This window comes from Eleutherodactylus coqui, unplaced genomic scaffold (assembly GCF_035609145.1).
Source record: "Eleutherodactylus coqui strain aEleCoq1 unplaced genomic scaffold, aEleCoq1.hap1 HAP1_SCAFFOLD_598, whole genome shotgun sequence".
NCBI classification, from domain to species: domain Eukaryota; kingdom Metazoa; phylum Chordata; class Amphibia; order Anura; family Eleutherodactylidae; genus Eleutherodactylus; species Eleutherodactylus coqui.
Window position 1 is genome coordinate 13,149 of NW_027102452.1, and position 13,297 is coordinate 26,445.

At 56.7% G+C, this 13,297-nt stretch overlaps 62 pseudogenes; all 62 read right to left on the reverse strand.

Annotated features, from left to right (window-relative positions):
* Nucleotides 1-195: 195 nt before the first annotated feature.
* Nucleotides 196-314, reverse strand: LOC136603373 (5S ribosomal RNA; annotated as a pseudogene).
* Nucleotides 315-394: 80 nt separating this feature from the next.
* Nucleotides 395-513, reverse strand: LOC136603410 (5S ribosomal RNA; annotated as a pseudogene).
* Nucleotides 514-593: 80 nt separating this feature from the next.
* On the reverse strand, nucleotides 594-712 carry LOC136603430 (5S ribosomal RNA; annotated as a pseudogene).
* Nucleotides 713-792: 80 nt separating this feature from the next.
* Nucleotides 793-911, reverse strand: LOC136603230 (5S ribosomal RNA; annotated as a pseudogene).
* Nucleotides 912-991: 80 nt separating this feature from the next.
* Nucleotides 992-1,110, reverse strand: LOC136603362 (5S ribosomal RNA; annotated as a pseudogene).
* An 80-nt stretch (nucleotides 1,111-1,190) lies between these two features.
* LOC136603352 (5S ribosomal RNA) lies at nucleotides 1,191-1,309 on the reverse strand (annotated as a pseudogene).
* Nucleotides 1,310-1,389: 80 nt separating this feature from the next.
* On the reverse strand, nucleotides 1,390-1,508 carry LOC136603228 (5S ribosomal RNA; annotated as a pseudogene).
* Nucleotides 1,509-1,786: 278 nt separating this feature from the next.
* LOC136603401 (5S ribosomal RNA) lies at nucleotides 1,787-1,905 on the reverse strand (annotated as a pseudogene).
* An 80-nt stretch (nucleotides 1,906-1,985) lies between these two features.
* Nucleotides 1,986-2,104, reverse strand: LOC136603231 (5S ribosomal RNA; annotated as a pseudogene).
* A 279-nt stretch (nucleotides 2,105-2,383) lies between these two features.
* Nucleotides 2,384-2,502, reverse strand: LOC136603477 (5S ribosomal RNA; annotated as a pseudogene).
* Nucleotides 2,503-2,582: 80 nt separating this feature from the next.
* LOC136603232 (5S ribosomal RNA) lies at nucleotides 2,583-2,701 on the reverse strand (annotated as a pseudogene).
* Nucleotides 2,702-2,781: 80 nt separating this feature from the next.
* Nucleotides 2,782-2,900, reverse strand: LOC136603233 (5S ribosomal RNA; annotated as a pseudogene).
* Nucleotides 2,901-2,980: 80 nt separating this feature from the next.
* On the reverse strand, nucleotides 2,981-3,099 carry LOC136603235 (5S ribosomal RNA; annotated as a pseudogene).
* An 80-nt stretch (nucleotides 3,100-3,179) lies between these two features.
* On the reverse strand, nucleotides 3,180-3,298 carry LOC136603412 (5S ribosomal RNA; annotated as a pseudogene).
* An 80-nt stretch (nucleotides 3,299-3,378) lies between these two features.
* On the reverse strand, nucleotides 3,379-3,497 carry LOC136603425 (5S ribosomal RNA; annotated as a pseudogene).
* Nucleotides 3,498-3,577: 80 nt separating this feature from the next.
* LOC136603319 (5S ribosomal RNA) lies at nucleotides 3,578-3,696 on the reverse strand (annotated as a pseudogene).
* An 80-nt stretch (nucleotides 3,697-3,776) lies between these two features.
* Nucleotides 3,777-3,895, reverse strand: LOC136603374 (5S ribosomal RNA; annotated as a pseudogene).
* An 80-nt stretch (nucleotides 3,896-3,975) lies between these two features.
* LOC136603236 (5S ribosomal RNA) lies at nucleotides 3,976-4,094 on the reverse strand (annotated as a pseudogene).
* An 80-nt stretch (nucleotides 4,095-4,174) lies between these two features.
* Nucleotides 4,175-4,293, reverse strand: LOC136603350 (5S ribosomal RNA; annotated as a pseudogene).
* Nucleotides 4,294-4,370: 77 nt separating this feature from the next.
* Nucleotides 4,371-4,489, reverse strand: LOC136603238 (5S ribosomal RNA; annotated as a pseudogene).
* Nucleotides 4,490-4,569: 80 nt separating this feature from the next.
* Nucleotides 4,570-4,688, reverse strand: LOC136603239 (5S ribosomal RNA; annotated as a pseudogene).
* An 83-nt stretch (nucleotides 4,689-4,771) lies between these two features.
* On the reverse strand, nucleotides 4,772-4,890 carry LOC136603271 (5S ribosomal RNA; annotated as a pseudogene).
* Nucleotides 4,891-4,970: 80 nt separating this feature from the next.
* On the reverse strand, nucleotides 4,971-5,089 carry LOC136603240 (5S ribosomal RNA; annotated as a pseudogene).
* Nucleotides 5,090-5,169: 80 nt separating this feature from the next.
* On the reverse strand, nucleotides 5,170-5,288 carry LOC136603241 (5S ribosomal RNA; annotated as a pseudogene).
* An 80-nt stretch (nucleotides 5,289-5,368) lies between these two features.
* LOC136603353 (5S ribosomal RNA) lies at nucleotides 5,369-5,487 on the reverse strand (annotated as a pseudogene).
* An 80-nt stretch (nucleotides 5,488-5,567) lies between these two features.
* LOC136603242 (5S ribosomal RNA) lies at nucleotides 5,568-5,686 on the reverse strand (annotated as a pseudogene).
* An 80-nt stretch (nucleotides 5,687-5,766) lies between these two features.
* On the reverse strand, nucleotides 5,767-5,885 carry LOC136603243 (5S ribosomal RNA; annotated as a pseudogene).
* Nucleotides 5,886-5,965: 80 nt separating this feature from the next.
* On the reverse strand, nucleotides 5,966-6,084 carry LOC136603244 (5S ribosomal RNA; annotated as a pseudogene).
* Nucleotides 6,085-6,164: 80 nt separating this feature from the next.
* LOC136603245 (5S ribosomal RNA) lies at nucleotides 6,165-6,283 on the reverse strand (annotated as a pseudogene).
* An 80-nt stretch (nucleotides 6,284-6,363) lies between these two features.
* LOC136603247 (5S ribosomal RNA) lies at nucleotides 6,364-6,482 on the reverse strand (annotated as a pseudogene).
* Nucleotides 6,483-6,562: 80 nt separating this feature from the next.
* LOC136603445 (5S ribosomal RNA) lies at nucleotides 6,563-6,681 on the reverse strand (annotated as a pseudogene).
* An 80-nt stretch (nucleotides 6,682-6,761) lies between these two features.
* Nucleotides 6,762-6,880, reverse strand: LOC136603426 (5S ribosomal RNA; annotated as a pseudogene).
* Nucleotides 6,881-6,960: 80 nt separating this feature from the next.
* On the reverse strand, nucleotides 6,961-7,079 carry LOC136603249 (5S ribosomal RNA; annotated as a pseudogene).
* An 80-nt stretch (nucleotides 7,080-7,159) lies between these two features.
* On the reverse strand, nucleotides 7,160-7,278 carry LOC136603375 (5S ribosomal RNA; annotated as a pseudogene).
* An 80-nt stretch (nucleotides 7,279-7,358) lies between these two features.
* LOC136603250 (5S ribosomal RNA) lies at nucleotides 7,359-7,477 on the reverse strand (annotated as a pseudogene).
* Nucleotides 7,478-7,557: 80 nt separating this feature from the next.
* Nucleotides 7,558-7,676, reverse strand: LOC136603453 (5S ribosomal RNA; annotated as a pseudogene).
* Nucleotides 7,677-7,753: 77 nt separating this feature from the next.
* Nucleotides 7,754-7,872, reverse strand: LOC136603360 (5S ribosomal RNA; annotated as a pseudogene).
* Nucleotides 7,873-7,952: 80 nt separating this feature from the next.
* On the reverse strand, nucleotides 7,953-8,071 carry LOC136603251 (5S ribosomal RNA; annotated as a pseudogene).
* Nucleotides 8,072-8,154: 83 nt separating this feature from the next.
* On the reverse strand, nucleotides 8,155-8,273 carry LOC136603283 (5S ribosomal RNA; annotated as a pseudogene).
* Nucleotides 8,274-8,353: 80 nt separating this feature from the next.
* Nucleotides 8,354-8,472, reverse strand: LOC136603252 (5S ribosomal RNA; annotated as a pseudogene).
* Nucleotides 8,473-8,552: 80 nt separating this feature from the next.
* LOC136603253 (5S ribosomal RNA) lies at nucleotides 8,553-8,671 on the reverse strand (annotated as a pseudogene).
* An 80-nt stretch (nucleotides 8,672-8,751) lies between these two features.
* On the reverse strand, nucleotides 8,752-8,870 carry LOC136603254 (5S ribosomal RNA; annotated as a pseudogene).
* An 80-nt stretch (nucleotides 8,871-8,950) lies between these two features.
* Nucleotides 8,951-9,069, reverse strand: LOC136603354 (5S ribosomal RNA; annotated as a pseudogene).
* Nucleotides 9,070-9,149: 80 nt separating this feature from the next.
* On the reverse strand, nucleotides 9,150-9,268 carry LOC136603255 (5S ribosomal RNA; annotated as a pseudogene).
* Nucleotides 9,269-9,348: 80 nt separating this feature from the next.
* LOC136603256 (5S ribosomal RNA) lies at nucleotides 9,349-9,467 on the reverse strand (annotated as a pseudogene).
* An 80-nt stretch (nucleotides 9,468-9,547) lies between these two features.
* Nucleotides 9,548-9,666, reverse strand: LOC136603403 (5S ribosomal RNA; annotated as a pseudogene).
* An 80-nt stretch (nucleotides 9,667-9,746) lies between these two features.
* LOC136603339 (5S ribosomal RNA) lies at nucleotides 9,747-9,865 on the reverse strand (annotated as a pseudogene).
* Nucleotides 9,866-10,144: 279 nt separating this feature from the next.
* LOC136603257 (5S ribosomal RNA) lies at nucleotides 10,145-10,263 on the reverse strand (annotated as a pseudogene).
* An 80-nt stretch (nucleotides 10,264-10,343) lies between these two features.
* On the reverse strand, nucleotides 10,344-10,462 carry LOC136603260 (5S ribosomal RNA; annotated as a pseudogene).
* Nucleotides 10,463-10,542: 80 nt separating this feature from the next.
* Nucleotides 10,543-10,661, reverse strand: LOC136603261 (5S ribosomal RNA; annotated as a pseudogene).
* An 80-nt stretch (nucleotides 10,662-10,741) lies between these two features.
* LOC136603258 (5S ribosomal RNA) lies at nucleotides 10,742-10,860 on the reverse strand (annotated as a pseudogene).
* An 80-nt stretch (nucleotides 10,861-10,940) lies between these two features.
* On the reverse strand, nucleotides 10,941-11,059 carry LOC136603262 (5S ribosomal RNA; annotated as a pseudogene).
* An 80-nt stretch (nucleotides 11,060-11,139) lies between these two features.
* LOC136603414 (5S ribosomal RNA) lies at nucleotides 11,140-11,258 on the reverse strand (annotated as a pseudogene).
* An 80-nt stretch (nucleotides 11,259-11,338) lies between these two features.
* On the reverse strand, nucleotides 11,339-11,457 carry LOC136603427 (5S ribosomal RNA; annotated as a pseudogene).
* An 80-nt stretch (nucleotides 11,458-11,537) lies between these two features.
* LOC136603263 (5S ribosomal RNA) lies at nucleotides 11,538-11,656 on the reverse strand (annotated as a pseudogene).
* An 80-nt stretch (nucleotides 11,657-11,736) lies between these two features.
* LOC136603264 (5S ribosomal RNA) lies at nucleotides 11,737-11,855 on the reverse strand (annotated as a pseudogene).
* Nucleotides 11,856-11,935: 80 nt separating this feature from the next.
* Nucleotides 11,936-12,054, reverse strand: LOC136603265 (5S ribosomal RNA; annotated as a pseudogene).
* Nucleotides 12,055-12,134: 80 nt separating this feature from the next.
* On the reverse strand, nucleotides 12,135-12,253 carry LOC136603465 (5S ribosomal RNA; annotated as a pseudogene).
* Nucleotides 12,254-12,330: 77 nt separating this feature from the next.
* Nucleotides 12,331-12,449, reverse strand: LOC136603266 (5S ribosomal RNA; annotated as a pseudogene).
* Nucleotides 12,450-12,732: 283 nt separating this feature from the next.
* Nucleotides 12,733-12,851, reverse strand: LOC136603378 (5S ribosomal RNA; annotated as a pseudogene).
* Nucleotides 12,852-12,931: 80 nt separating this feature from the next.
* Nucleotides 12,932-13,050, reverse strand: LOC136603408 (5S ribosomal RNA; annotated as a pseudogene).
* Nucleotides 13,051-13,130: 80 nt separating this feature from the next.
* LOC136603267 (5S ribosomal RNA) lies at nucleotides 13,131-13,249 on the reverse strand (annotated as a pseudogene).
* Nucleotides 13,250-13,297: the final 48 nt, after the last annotated feature.

The following is a 13,297-nucleotide window of genomic DNA, read 5'->3' on the forward strand; positions in this document are numbered from 1 at the left end:
GTCAATGGGACCTGGGATTCCCAGCTGGTCCCCCATACTGGTACTTGCCAGCCCTCAAGCTGCCTGGCGGCCGCGATCTGACGAGAGCAGGCACATTCAGCTTAGAATGCCCGTTGACAGCTCCTCCTTTCCTATGGGCTTTCTGCAGTGCGAACGCACCTCCGAAAAGGAAAGAAACCTACTCACGGCCTTAAAAGTCAACGGGACCTGGGATTCCCAGCCGGTCACCCATACTGGTACTTGCCAGGCCTCAAGCTGGCTGGCGGCCGCGATCTGAGGAGAGCAGGCACATTCAGCTTAGAATGCCCGTTGACAGCTTCTCCTCCTTTCCTATGGGCTTTCTGCAGTGCGAACGCACCTCCGAAAAGGAAAGAAACCTACTCACGGCCTTAAAAGTCAACGGGACCTGGGATTCCCAGCCGGTCACCCATACTGGTACTTGCCAGGCCTCAAGCTGGCTGGCGGCCGCGATCTGACGAGAGCAGGCACATTCAGCTTAGAATGCCTGTTGACAGCTCCTCCTCCTTTCCTATGGGCTTTCTGCAGTGCGAACGCACCTCCGAAAAGGAAAGAAACCTACTCACGGCCTTAAAAGTCAACGGGACCTGGGATTCCCAGCCGGTCACCCATACTGGTACTTGCCAGGCCTCAAGCTGGCTGGCGGCCGCGATCTGACGAGAGCAGGCACATTCAGCTTAGAATGCCAGTTGACAGCTCCTCCTCCTTTCCTATGGGCTTTCTGCAGTGCGAACGCACCTCCGAAAAGGAAAGAAACCTACTCACGGCCTTAAAAGTCAACGGGACCTGGGATTCCCAGCCGGTCACCCATACTGGTACTTGCCAGGCCTCAAGCTGGCTGGCGGCCGCGATCTGACGAGAGCAGGCACATTCAGCTTAGAATGCCCGTTGACAGCTCCTCCTCCTTTCCTATGGGCTTTCTGCAGTGCGAACGCACCTCCGAAAAGGAAAGAAACCTACTCACGGCCTTAAAAGTCAACGGGACCTGGGATTCCCAGCCGGTCACCCATACTGGTACTTGCCAGGCCTCAAGCTGGCTGGCGGCCGCGATCTGACGAGAGCAGGCACATTCAGCTTAGAATGCCCATTGACAGCTCCTCCTCCTTTCCTATGGGCTTTCTGCAGTGCGAACGCACCCTCGAAAAGGAAAGAAACCTACTCACGGCCTTAAAAGTCAACAGGACCTGGGATTCCCAGCCGGTCACCCATACTGGTACTTGCCAGGCCTCAAGCTGGCTGGCGGCCGCGATCTGACGAGAGCAGGCACATTCAGCTTAGAATGCCCGTTGACAGCTCCGCCTCCTTTCCTATGGGCTTTCTGCAGTGCGAACGCACCTCCGAAAAGGAAAGGAACCTACTCACGGCCTTAAAAGTCAACGGGACCTGGGATTCCCAGCCGGTCACCCATACTGGTACTTGCCAGGCCTCAAGCTGCCTGGCGGCCGCGATCTGACGAGAGCAGGCACATTCAGCTTAGAATGCCCGTTGACAGCTCCTCCTCCTTTCCTATGGGCTTTCTGCAGTGCGAACGCACCTCCGAAAAGGAAAGAAACCTACTCACGGCCTTAAAAGTCAACGGGACCTGGGATTCCCAGCCGTCACCCATACTGGTACTTGCCAGGCCTCAAGCTGGCTGGCGGCCGCGATCTGACGAGAGCAGGCACATTCAGCTTAGAATTCCCGTTGACAGCTCCTCCTCCTTTCCTATGGGCTTTCTGCAGTGCGAACGCACCTCCGAAAAGGAAAGAAACCTACTCACGGCCTTAAAAGTCAATGGGACCTGGGATTCCCAGCCGGTCACCCATACTGGTACTTGCCAGGCCTCAAGCTGGCTGGCGGCCGCGATCTGACGAGAGCAGGCACATTCAGCTTAGAATGCCCGTTGACAGCTCCTCCTCCTTTCCTATGGGCTTTCTGCAGTGCGAACGCACCTCCGAAAAGGAAAGCAACCTGCTCACGGCCTTAAAAGTCAACGGGACCTGGGATTCCCAGCCGGTCACCCATACTGGTACTTGCCAGGCCTCAAGCTGGCTGGCGGCCGCGATCTGACGAGAGCAGGCACATTCAGCTTAGAATGCCCGTTGACAGCTCCTCCTCCTTTCCTATGGGCTTTCTGCAGTGCGAACGCACTTCCGAAACGGAAAGAAACCTACTCACGGCCTTAAAAGTCAACGGGACCTGGGAATCCCAGCCGGTCATCCATACTGGTACTTGCCAGGCCTCAAGCTGGCTGGCGGCCGCGATCTGACGAGAGCAGGCACACTCAGCTTAGAATGCCCGTTGACAGCTCCTCCTCCTTTCCTATGGGCTTTCTGCAGTGCGAACGCACCTCCGAAAAGGAAAGAAACCTACTCACGGCCTTAAAAGTCAACGGGACCTGGGATTCCCAGCCGGTCACCCATACTGGTACTTGCCAGGCCTCAAGCTGGCTGGCGGCTGCGATCTGACGAGAGCAGGCACATTCAGCTTAGAATGCCCGTTGACAGCTCCTCCTCCTTTCCTATGGGCTTTCTGCAGTGCGAACGCACCTCCGAAAAGGAAAGCAACCTACTCACGGCCTTAAAAGTCAACGGGACCTGGGATTCCCAGCCGGTCACCCATACTGGTACTTGCCAGGCCTCAAGCTGGCTGGCGGCCGCGATCTGACGAGAGCAGGCACATTCAGCTTAGAATGCCCGTTGACAGCTCCTCCTCCTTTCCTATGGGCTTTCTGCAGTGCGAACGCACCTCCGAAACGGAAAGAAACCTACTCACGGCCTTAAAAGTCAACGGGACCTGGGATTCCCAGCCGGTCACCCATACTGGTACTTGCCAGGCCTCAAGCTGGCTGGCGGCCGCGATCTGACGAGAGCAGGCACATTCAGCTTAGAATGCCCGTTGACAGCTCCTCCTCCTTTCCTATGGGCTTTCTGCAGTGCGAACGCACCTCCGAAAAGGAAAGAAACCTACTCACGGCCTTAAAAGTCAACGGGACCTGGGATTCCCAGCCGGTCACCCATACTGGTACTTGCCAGGCCTCAAGCTGGCTGGCGGCCGCGATCTGACGAGAGCAGGCACATTCAGCTTAGAATGCCCGTTGACAGCTCCTCCTCCTTTCCTATGGGCTTTCTGCAGTGCGAACGCACTTCCGAAAAGGAAAGAAACCTACTCACGGCCTTAAAAGTCAACGGGACCTGGGATGCCCAGCCGGTCACCCATACTGGTACTTGCCAGGCCTCAAGCTGGCTGGCGGCCGCGATCTGACGAGAGCAGGCACATTCAGCTTAGAATGCCCGTTGACAGCTCCTCCTCCTTTCCTATGGGCTTTCTGCAGTGCGAACGCACCTCCGAAAAGGAAAGCAACCTACTCACGGCCTTAAAAGTCAACGGGACCTGGGATTCCCAGCCGGTCACCCATACTGGTACTTGCCAGGCCTCAAGCTGGCTGGCGGCCGCGATCTGACGAGAGCAGGCACATTCAGTTTAGAATACCCGTTGACAGCTCCGCCTCCTTTCCTATGGGCTTTCTGCAGTGCGAACGCACCTCCGAAAAGGAAAGAAACCTACTCACGGCCTTTAAAGTCAACGGGACCTGGGATTCCCAGCCGGTCACCCATACTGGTACTTGCCAGGCCTCAAGCTGGCTGGTGGCCGCGATCTGACGAGAGCAGGCACATTCAGCTTAGAATGCCCGTTGACAGCTCCTCCTCCTTTCCTATGGGCTTTCTGCAGTGCGAACGCACCTCCGAAAAGGAAAGCAACCTACTCACGGCCTTAAAAGTCAACGGGACCTGGGATTCCCAGCCGGTCACCCATACTGGTACTTGCCAGGTCTCAAGCTGGCTGGCGGCCGCGATCTGACGAGAGCAGGCACATTCAGCTTAGAATGCCCGTTGACAGCTCCTCCTCCTTTCCTATGGGCTTTCTGCAGTGCGAACGCACCTCCGAAAAGGAAAGCAACCTACTCACGGCCTTAAAAGTCAACGGGACCTGGGATTCCCAGCCGGTCACCCATACTGGTACTTGCCAGGCCTCAAGCTGGCTGGCGGCCGCGATCTGACGAGAGCAGGCACATTCAGCTTAGAATGCCCGTTGACAGCTCCTCCTCCTTTGCTATGGGCTTTCTGCAGTGCGAACGCACCTCCGAAACGGAAAGGAACCTACTCACGGCCTTAAAAGTCAACGGGACCTGGGATTCCCAGCCGGTCACCCATACTGGTACTTGCCAGGCCTCAAGCTGCCTGGCGGCCGCGATCTGACGAGAGCAGGCACATTCAGCTTAGAATGCCCGTTGACAGCTCCTCCTTTCCTATGGGCTTTCTGCAGTGCGAACGCACCTCCGAAAAGGAAAGAAACCTACTCACGGCCTTAAAAGTCAACGGGACCTGGGATTCCCAGCCGGTCACCCATACTGGTACTTGCCAGGCCTCAAGCTGGCTGGCGGCCGCGATCTGACGAGAGCAGGCACATTCAGCTTAGAATGCCCGTTGACAGCTTCTCCTCCTTTCCTATGGGCTTTCTGCAGTGCGAACGCACCTCCGAAAAGGAAAGAAACCTACTCACGGCCTTAAAAGTCAACGGGACCTGGGATTCCCAGCCGGTCACCCATACTGGTACTTGCCAGGCCTCAAGCTGGCTGGCGGCCGCGATCTGACGAGAGCAGGCACATTCAGCTTAGAATGCCCGTTGACAGCTCCTCCTCCTTTTTTCCTATGGGCTTTCTGCAGTGCGAACGCACCTCCGAAAAGGAAAGAAACCTACTCACGGCCTTAAGAGTCAACAGGACCTGGGATTCCCAGACGGTCACCCATACTGGTACTTGCCAGGCCTCAAGCTGGCTGGCGGCCGCGATCTGACGAGAGCAGGCACATTCAGCTTAGAATGCCTGTTGACAGCTCCTCCTCCTTTCCTATGGGCTTTCTGCAGTGCGAACGCACCTCCGAAAAGGAAAGAAACCTACTCACGGCCTTAAAAGTCAACGGGACCTGGGATTCCCAGCCGGTCACCCATACTGGTACTTGCCAGGCCTCAAGCTGGCTGGCGGCCGCGATCTGACGAGAGCAGGCACATTCAGCTTAGAATGCCCGTTGACAGCTCCTCCTCCTTTCCTATGGGCTTTCTGCAGTGCGAACGCACCTCCGAAAAGGAAAGAAACCTACTCTCGGCCTTAAAAGTCAACGGGACCTGGGATTCCCAGCCGGTCACCCATACTGGTACTTGCCAGGCCTCAAGCTGGCTGGCGGCCGCGATCTGACGAGAGCAGGCACATTCAGCTTAGAATGCCCGTTGACAGCTCCTCATCCTTTCCTATGGGCTTTCTGCAGTGCGAACGCACCCTCGAAAAGGAAAGAAACCTACTCACGGCCTTAAAAGTCAACAGGACCTGGGATTCCCAGCCGGTCACCCATACTGGTACTTGCCAGGCCTCAAGCTGGCTGGCGGCCGCGATCTGACGAGAGCAGGCACATTCAGCTTAGAATGCCCGTTGACAGCTCCGCCTCCTTTCCTATGGGCTTTCTGCAGTGCGAACGCACCTCCGAAAAGGAAAGGAACCTACTCACGGCCTTAAAAGTCAACGGGACCTGGGATTCCCAGCCGGTCACCCATACTGGTACTTGCCAGGCCTCAAGCTGGCTGGCGGCCGCGATCTGACGAGAGCAGGCACATTCAGCTTAGAATGCCCGTTGACAGCTCCTCCTCCTTTCCTATGGGCTTTCTGCAGTGCGAACGCACCTCCGAAAAGGAAAGAAACCTACTCACGGCCTTAAAAGTCAACGGGACCTGGGATTCCCAGCCGGTCACCCATACTGGTACTTGCCAGGCCTCAAGCTGGCTGGCGGCCGCGATCTGACGAGAGCAGGCACATTCAGCTTAGAATGCCCGTTGACAGCTCCTCCTCCTTTCCTATGGGCTTTCTGCAGTGCGAACGCACCTCCGAAAAGGAAAGAAACCTACTCACGGCCTTAAAAGTCAACGGGACCTGGGATTCCCAGCCGGTCACCCATACTGGTACTTGCCAGGCCTCAAGCTGGCTGGCGGCCGCGATCTGACGAGAGCAGGCACATTCAGCTTAGAATGCCCGTTGACAGCTCCTCCTCCTTTCCTATGGGCTTTCTGCAGTGCGAACGCACCTCCGAAAAGGAAAGAAACCTACTCACGGCCTTAAAAGTCAACGGGACCTGGGATTCCCAGCCGGTCACCCATACTGGTACTTGCCAGGCCTCAAGCTGGCTGGCGGCCGCGATCTGACGAGAGCAGGCACATTCAGCTTAGAATGCCCGTTGACAGCTCCTCCTCCTTTCCTATGGGCTTTCTGCAGTGCGAACGCACTTCCGAAAAGGAAAGAAACCTACTCACGGCCTTAAAAGTCAACGGGACCTGGGATTCCCAGCCGGTCACCCATACTGGTACTTGCCAGGCCTCAAGCTGGCTGGCGGCCGCGATCTGACGAGAGCAGGCACATTCAGCTTAGAATGCCCGTTGACAGCTCCTCCTCCTTTCCTATGGGCTTTCTGCAGTGTGAACGCACCTCCGAAAAGGAAAGAAACCTACTCACGGCCTTAAAAGTCAACGGGACCTGGGATGCCCAGCCGGTCACCCATACTGGTACTTGCCAAGCCTCAAGCTGGCTGGCGGCCGCGATCTGACGAGAGCAGGCACATTCAGCTTAGAATGCCCGTTGACAGCTCCTCCTCCTTTCCTATGGGCTTTCTGCAGTGCGAACGCACCTCCGAAAAGGAAAGCAACCTACTCACGGCCTTAAAAGTCAACGGGACCTGGGATTCCCAGCCGGTCACCCATACTGGTACTTGCCAGGCCTCAAGCTGGCTGGCGGCCGCGATCTGACGAGAGCAGGCACATTCAGTTTAGAATACCCGTTGACAGCTCCGCCTCCTTTCCTATGGGCTTTCTGCAGTGCGAACGCACCTCCGAAAAGGAAAGAAACCTACTCACGGCCTTTAAAGTCAACGGGACCTGGGATTCCCAGCCGGTCACCCATACTGGTACTTGCCAGGCCTCAAGCTGGCTGGCGGCCGCGATCTGACGAGAGCAGGCACATTCAGCTTAGAATGCCCGTTGACAGCTCCTCCTCCTTTCCTATGGGCTTTCTGCAGTGCGAACGCACCTCCGAAAAGGAAAGCAACCTACTCACGGCCTTAAAAGTCAACGGGACCTGGGATTCCCAGCCGGTCACCCATACTGGTACTTGCCAGGTCTCAAGCTGGCTGGCGGCCGCGATCTGACGAGAGCAGGCACATTCAGCTTAGAATGCCCGTTGACAGCTCCTCCTCCTTTCCTATGGGCTTTCTGCAGTGCGAACGCACCTCCGAAAAGGAAAGCAACCTACTCACGGCCTTAAAAGTCAACGGGACCTGGGATTCCCAGCCGGTCACCCATACTGGTACTTGCCAGGCCTCAAGCTGGCTGGCGGCCGCGATCTGACGAGAGCAGGCACATTCAGCTTAGAATGCCCGTTGACAGCTCCTCCTCCTTTGCTATGGGCTTTCTGCAGTGCGAACGCACCTCCGAAACGGAAAGGAACCTACTCACGGCCTTAAAAGTCAACGGGACCTGGGATTCCCAGCCGGTCACCCATACTGGTACTTGCCAGGCCTCAAGCTGCCTGGCGGCCGCGATCTGACGAGAGCAGGCACATTCAGCTTAGAATGCCCGTTGACAGCTCCTCCTTTCCTATGGGCTTTCTGCAGTGCGAACGCACCTCCGAAAAGGAAAGAAACCTACTCACGGCCTTAAAAGTCAACGGGACCTGGGATTCCCAGCCGGTCACCCATAGTGGTACTTGCCAGGCCTCAAGCTGGCTGGCGGCCGCGATCTGACGAGAGCAGGCACATTCAGCTTAGAATGCCCGTTGACAGCTTCTCCTCCTTTCCTATGGGCTTTCTGCAGTGCGAACGCACCTCCGAAAAGGAAAGAAACCTACTCACGGCCTTAAAAGTCAACGGGACCTGGGATTCCCAGCCGGTCACCCATACTGGTACTTGCCAGGCCTCAAGCTGGCTGGCGGCCGCGATCTGACGAGAGCAGGCACATTCAGCTTAGAATGCCCGTTGACAGCTCCTCCTCCTTTTTTCCTATGGGCTTTCTGCAGTGCGAACGCACCTCCGAAAAGGAAAGAAACCTACTCACGGCCTTAAAAGTCAACAGGACCTGGGATTCCCAGACGGTCACCCATACTGGTACTTGCCAGGCCTCAAGCTGGCTGGCGGCCGCGATCTGACGAGAGCAGGCACATTCAGCTTAGAATGCCTGTTGACAGCTCCTCCTCCTTTCCTATGGGCTTTCTGCAGTGCGAACGCACCTCCGAAAAGGAAAGAAACCTACTCACGGCCTTAAAAGTCAACGGGACCTGGGATTCCCAGCCGGTCACCCATACTGGTACTTGCCAGGCCTCAAGCTGGCTGGCGGCCGCGATCTGACGAGAGCAGGCACATTCAGCTTAGAATGCCCGTTGACAGCTCCTCCTCCTTTCCTATGGGCTTTCTGCAGTGCGAACGCACCTCCGAAAAGGAAAGAAACCTACTCACGGCCTTAAAAGTCAACGGGACCTGGGATTCCCAGCCGGTCACCCATACTGGTACTTGCCAGGCCTCAAGCTGGCTGGCGGCCGCGATCTGACGAGAGCAGGCACATTCAGCTTAGAATGCCCGTTGACAGCTCCTCCTCCTTTCCTATGGGCTTTCTGCAGTGCGAACGCACCTCCGAAAAGGAAAGAAACCTACTCTCGGCCTTAAAAGTCAACGGGACCTGGGATTCCCAGCCGGTCACCCATACTGGTACTTGCCAGGCCTCAAGCTGGCTGGCGGCCGCGATCTGACGAGAGCAGGCACATTCAGCTTAGAATGCCCGTTGACAGCTCCTCCTCCTTTCCTATGGGCTTTCTGCAGTGCGAACGCACCCTCGAAAAGGAAAGAAACCTACTCACGGCCTTAAAAGTCAACAGGACCTGGGATTCCCAGCCGGTCACCCATACTGGTACTTGCCAGGCCTCAAGCTGGCTGGCGGCCGCGATCTGACGAGAGCAGGCACATTCAGCTTAGAATGCCCGTTGACAGCTCCGCCTCCTTTCCTATGGGCTTTCTGCAGTGCGAACGCACCTCCGAAAAGGAAAGGAACCTACTCACGGCCTTAAAAGTCAACGGGACCTGGGATTCCCAGCCGGTCACCCATACTGGTACTTGCCAGGCCTCAAGCTGGCTGGCGGCCGCGATCTGACGAGAGCAGGCACATTCAGCTTAGAATGCCCGTTGACAGCTCCTCCTCCTTTCCTATGGGCTTTCTGCAGTGCGAACGCACCTCCGAAAAGGAAAGAAACCTACTCACGGCCTTAAAAGTCAACGGGACCTGGGATTCCCAGCCGGTCACCCATACTGGTACTTGCCAGGCCTCAAGCTGGCTGGCGGCCGCGATCTGACGAGAGCAGGCACATTCAGCTTAGAATGCCCGTTGACAGCTCCTCCTCCTTTCCTATGGGCTTTCTGCAGTGCGAACGCACCTCCGAAAAGGAAAGAAACCTACTCACGGCCTTAAAAGTCAATGGGACCTGGGATTCCCAGCCGGTCACCCATACTGGTACTTGCCAGGCCTCAAGCTGGCTGGCGGCCGCGATCTGACGAGAGCAGGCACATTCAGCTTAGAATGCCCGTTGACAGCTCCTCCTCCTTTCCTATGGGCTTTCTGCAGTGCGAACGCACCTCCGAAAAGGAAAGCAACCTGCTCACGGCCTTAAAAGTCAACGGGACCTGGGATTCCCAGCCGGTCACCCATACTGGTACTTGCCAGGCCTCAAGCTGGCTGGCGACCGCGATCTGACGAGAGCAGGCACATTCAGCTTAGAATGCCCGTTGACAGCTCCTCCTCCTTTCCTATGGGCTTTCTGCAGTGCGAACGCACTTCCGAAACGGAAAGAAACCTACTCACGGCCTTAAAAGTCAACGGGACCTGGGAATCCCAGCCGGTCATCCATACTGGTACTTGCCAGGCCTCAAGCTGGCTGGCGGCCGCGATCTGACGAGAGCAGGCACACTCAGCTTAGAATGCCCGTTGACAGCTCCTCCTCCTTTCCTATGGGCTTTCTGCAGTGCGAACGCACCTCCGAAAAGGAAAGAAACCTACTCACGGCCTTAAAAGTCAACGGGACCTGGGATTCCCAGCCGGTCACCCATACTGGTACTTGCCAGGCCTCAAGCTGGCTGGCGGCCGCGATCTGACGAGAGCAGGCACATTCAGCTTAGAATGCCCGTTGACAGCTCCTCCTCCTTTCCTATGGGCTTTCTGCAGTGCGAACGCACCTCCGAAAAGGAAAGCAACCTACTCACGGCCTTAAAAGTCAACGGGACCTGGGATTCCCAGCCGGTCACCCATACTGGTACTTGCCAGGCCTCAAGCTGGCTGGCGGCCGCGATCTGACGAGAGCAGGCACATTCAGCTTAGAATGCCCGTTGACAGCTCCTCCTCCTTTCCTATGGGCTTTCTGCAGTGCGAACGCACCTCCGAAACGGAAAGAAACCTAGTCACGGCCTTAAAAGTCAACGGGACCTGGGATTCCCAGCCGGTCACCCATACTGGTACTTGCCAGGCCTCAAGCTGGCTGGCGGCCGCGATCTGACGAGAGCAGGCACATTCAGCTTAGAATGCCCGTTGACAGCTCCTCCTCCTTTCCTATGGGCTTTCTGCAGTGCGAACGCACCTCCGAAAAGGAAAGAAACCTACTCACGGCCTTAAAAGTCAACGGGACCTGGAATTCCCAGCCGGTCACCCATACTGGTACTTGCCAGGCCTCAAGCTGGCTGGCGGCCGCGATCTGACGAGAGCAGGCACATTCAGCTTAGAATGCCCGTTGACAGCTCCTCCTCCTTTCCTATGGGCTTTCTGCAGTGCGAACGCACTTCCGAAAAGGAAAGAAACCTACTCACGGCCTTAAAAGTCAACGGGACCTGGGATTCCCAGCCGGTCACCCATACTGGTACTTGCCAGGCCTCAAGCTGGCTGGCGGCCGCGATCTGACGAGAGCAGGCACATTCAGCTTAGAATGCCCGTTGACAGCTCCTCCTCCTTTCCTATGGGCTTTCTGCAGTGTGAACGCACCTCCGAAAAGGAAAGAAACCTACTCACGGCCTTAAAAGTCAACGGGACCTGGGATGCCCAGCCGGTCACCCATACTGGTACTTGCCAGGCCTCAAGCTGGCTGGCGGCCGCGATCTGACGAGAGCAGGCACATTCAGCTTAGAATGCCCGTTGACAGCTCCTCCTCCTTTCCTATGGGCTTTCTGCAGTGCGAACGCACCTCCGAAAAGGAAAGCAACCTACTCACGGCCTTAAAAGTCAACGGGACCTGGGATTCCCAGCCGGTCACCCATACTGGTACTTGCCAGGCCTCAAGCTGGCTGGCGGCCGCGATCTGACGAGAGCAGGCACATTCAGTTTAGAATACCCGTTGACAGCTCCGCCTCCTTTCCTATGGGCTTTCTGCAGTGCGAACGCACCTCCGAAAAGGAAAGAAACCTACTCACGGCCTTTAAAGTCAACGGGACCTGGGATTCCCAGCCGGTCACCCATACTGGTACTTGCCAGGCCTCAAGCTGGCTGGCGGCCGCGATCTGACGAGAGCAGGCACATTCAGCTTAGAATGCCCGTTGACAGCTCCTCCTCCTTTCCTATGGGCTTTCTGCAGTGCGAACGCACCTCCGAAAAGGAAAGCAACCTACTCACGGCCTTAAAAGTCAACGGGACCTGGGATTCCCAGCCGGTCACCCATACTGGTACTTGCCAGGCCTCAAGCTGGCTGGCGGCCGCGATCTGACGAGAGCAGGCACATTCAGCTTAGAATGCCCGTTGACAGCTCCTCCTCCTTTCCTATGGGCTTTCTGCAGTGCGAACGCACCTCCGAAAAGGAAAGCAACCTACTCACGGCCTTAAAAGTCAACGGGACCTGGGATTCCCAGCCGGTCACCCATACTGGTACTTGCCAGGCCTCAAGCTGGCTGGCGGCCGCGATCTGACGAGAGCAGGCACATTCAGCTTAGAATGCCCGTTGACAGCTCCTCCTCCTTTGCTATGGGCTTTCTGCAGTGCGAACGCACCTCCGAAACGGAAAGGAACCTACTCACGGCCTTAAAAGTCAACGGGACCTGGGATTCCCAGCCGGTCACCCATACTGGTACTTGCCAGGCCTCAAGCTGCCTGGCGGCCGCGATCTGACGAGAGCAGGCACATTCAGCTTAGAATGCCCGTTGACAGCTCCTCCTTTCCTATGGGCTTTCTGCAGTGCGAACGCACCTCCGAAAAGGAAAGAAACCTACACACGGCCTTAAAAGTCAACGGGACCTGGGATTCCCAGCCGGTCACCCATACTGGTACTTGCCAGGCCTCAAGCTGGCTGGCGGCCGCGATCTGACGAGAGCAGGCACATTCAGCTTAGAATGCCCGTTGACAGCTTCTCCTCCTTTCCTATGGGCTTTCTGCAGTGCGAACGCACCTCCGAAAAGGAAAGAAACCTACTCACGGCCTTAAAATTCAACGGGACCTGGGATTCCCAGCCGGTCACCCATACTGGTACTTGCCAGGCCTCAAGCTGGCTGGCTGGCGGCCGCGATCTGACGAGAGCAGGCACATTCAGCTTAGAATGCCCGTTGACAGCTCCTCCTCCTTTCCTATGGGCTTTCTGCAGTGCGAACACACCTCCGAAAAGGAAAGCAACCTACTCACGGCCTTAAAAGTCAACGGGACCTGGGATTCCCAGCCGGTCACCCATACTGGTACTTGCCAGGCCTCAAGCTGGCTGGCGGCCGCTTTCTGACGAGAGCAGGCACATTCAGCTTAGAATGCCCGTTGACAGCTCCTCCTCCTTTCCTATGGGCTTTCTGCAGTGCGAACGCACCTCCGAAACGGAAAGAAACCTACTCACGGCCTTAAAAGTCAACAGGACCTGGGATTCCCAGCCGGTCACCCATACTGGTACTTGCCAGGCCTCAAGCTGGCTTGCGGCCACGATCTGACGAGAGCAGGCACATTCAGCTTAGAATGCCCGTTGACAGCTCCTCCTCCTTTCCTATGGGCTTTCTGCAGTGCGAACGCACCTCCGAAAAGGAAAGAAACCTACTCACGGCCTTAAAAGTCAACGGGACCTGGGATTCCCAGCCGGTCACCCATACTGGTACTTGCCAGGCCTCAAGCTGGCTGGCGGCCGCGATCTGACGAGAGCAGGCACATTCAGCTTAGAATGCCCGTTGACAGCTCCTCCTCCTTTCCTATGGGCTTTCTGCAGTGCGAACGCACCTCC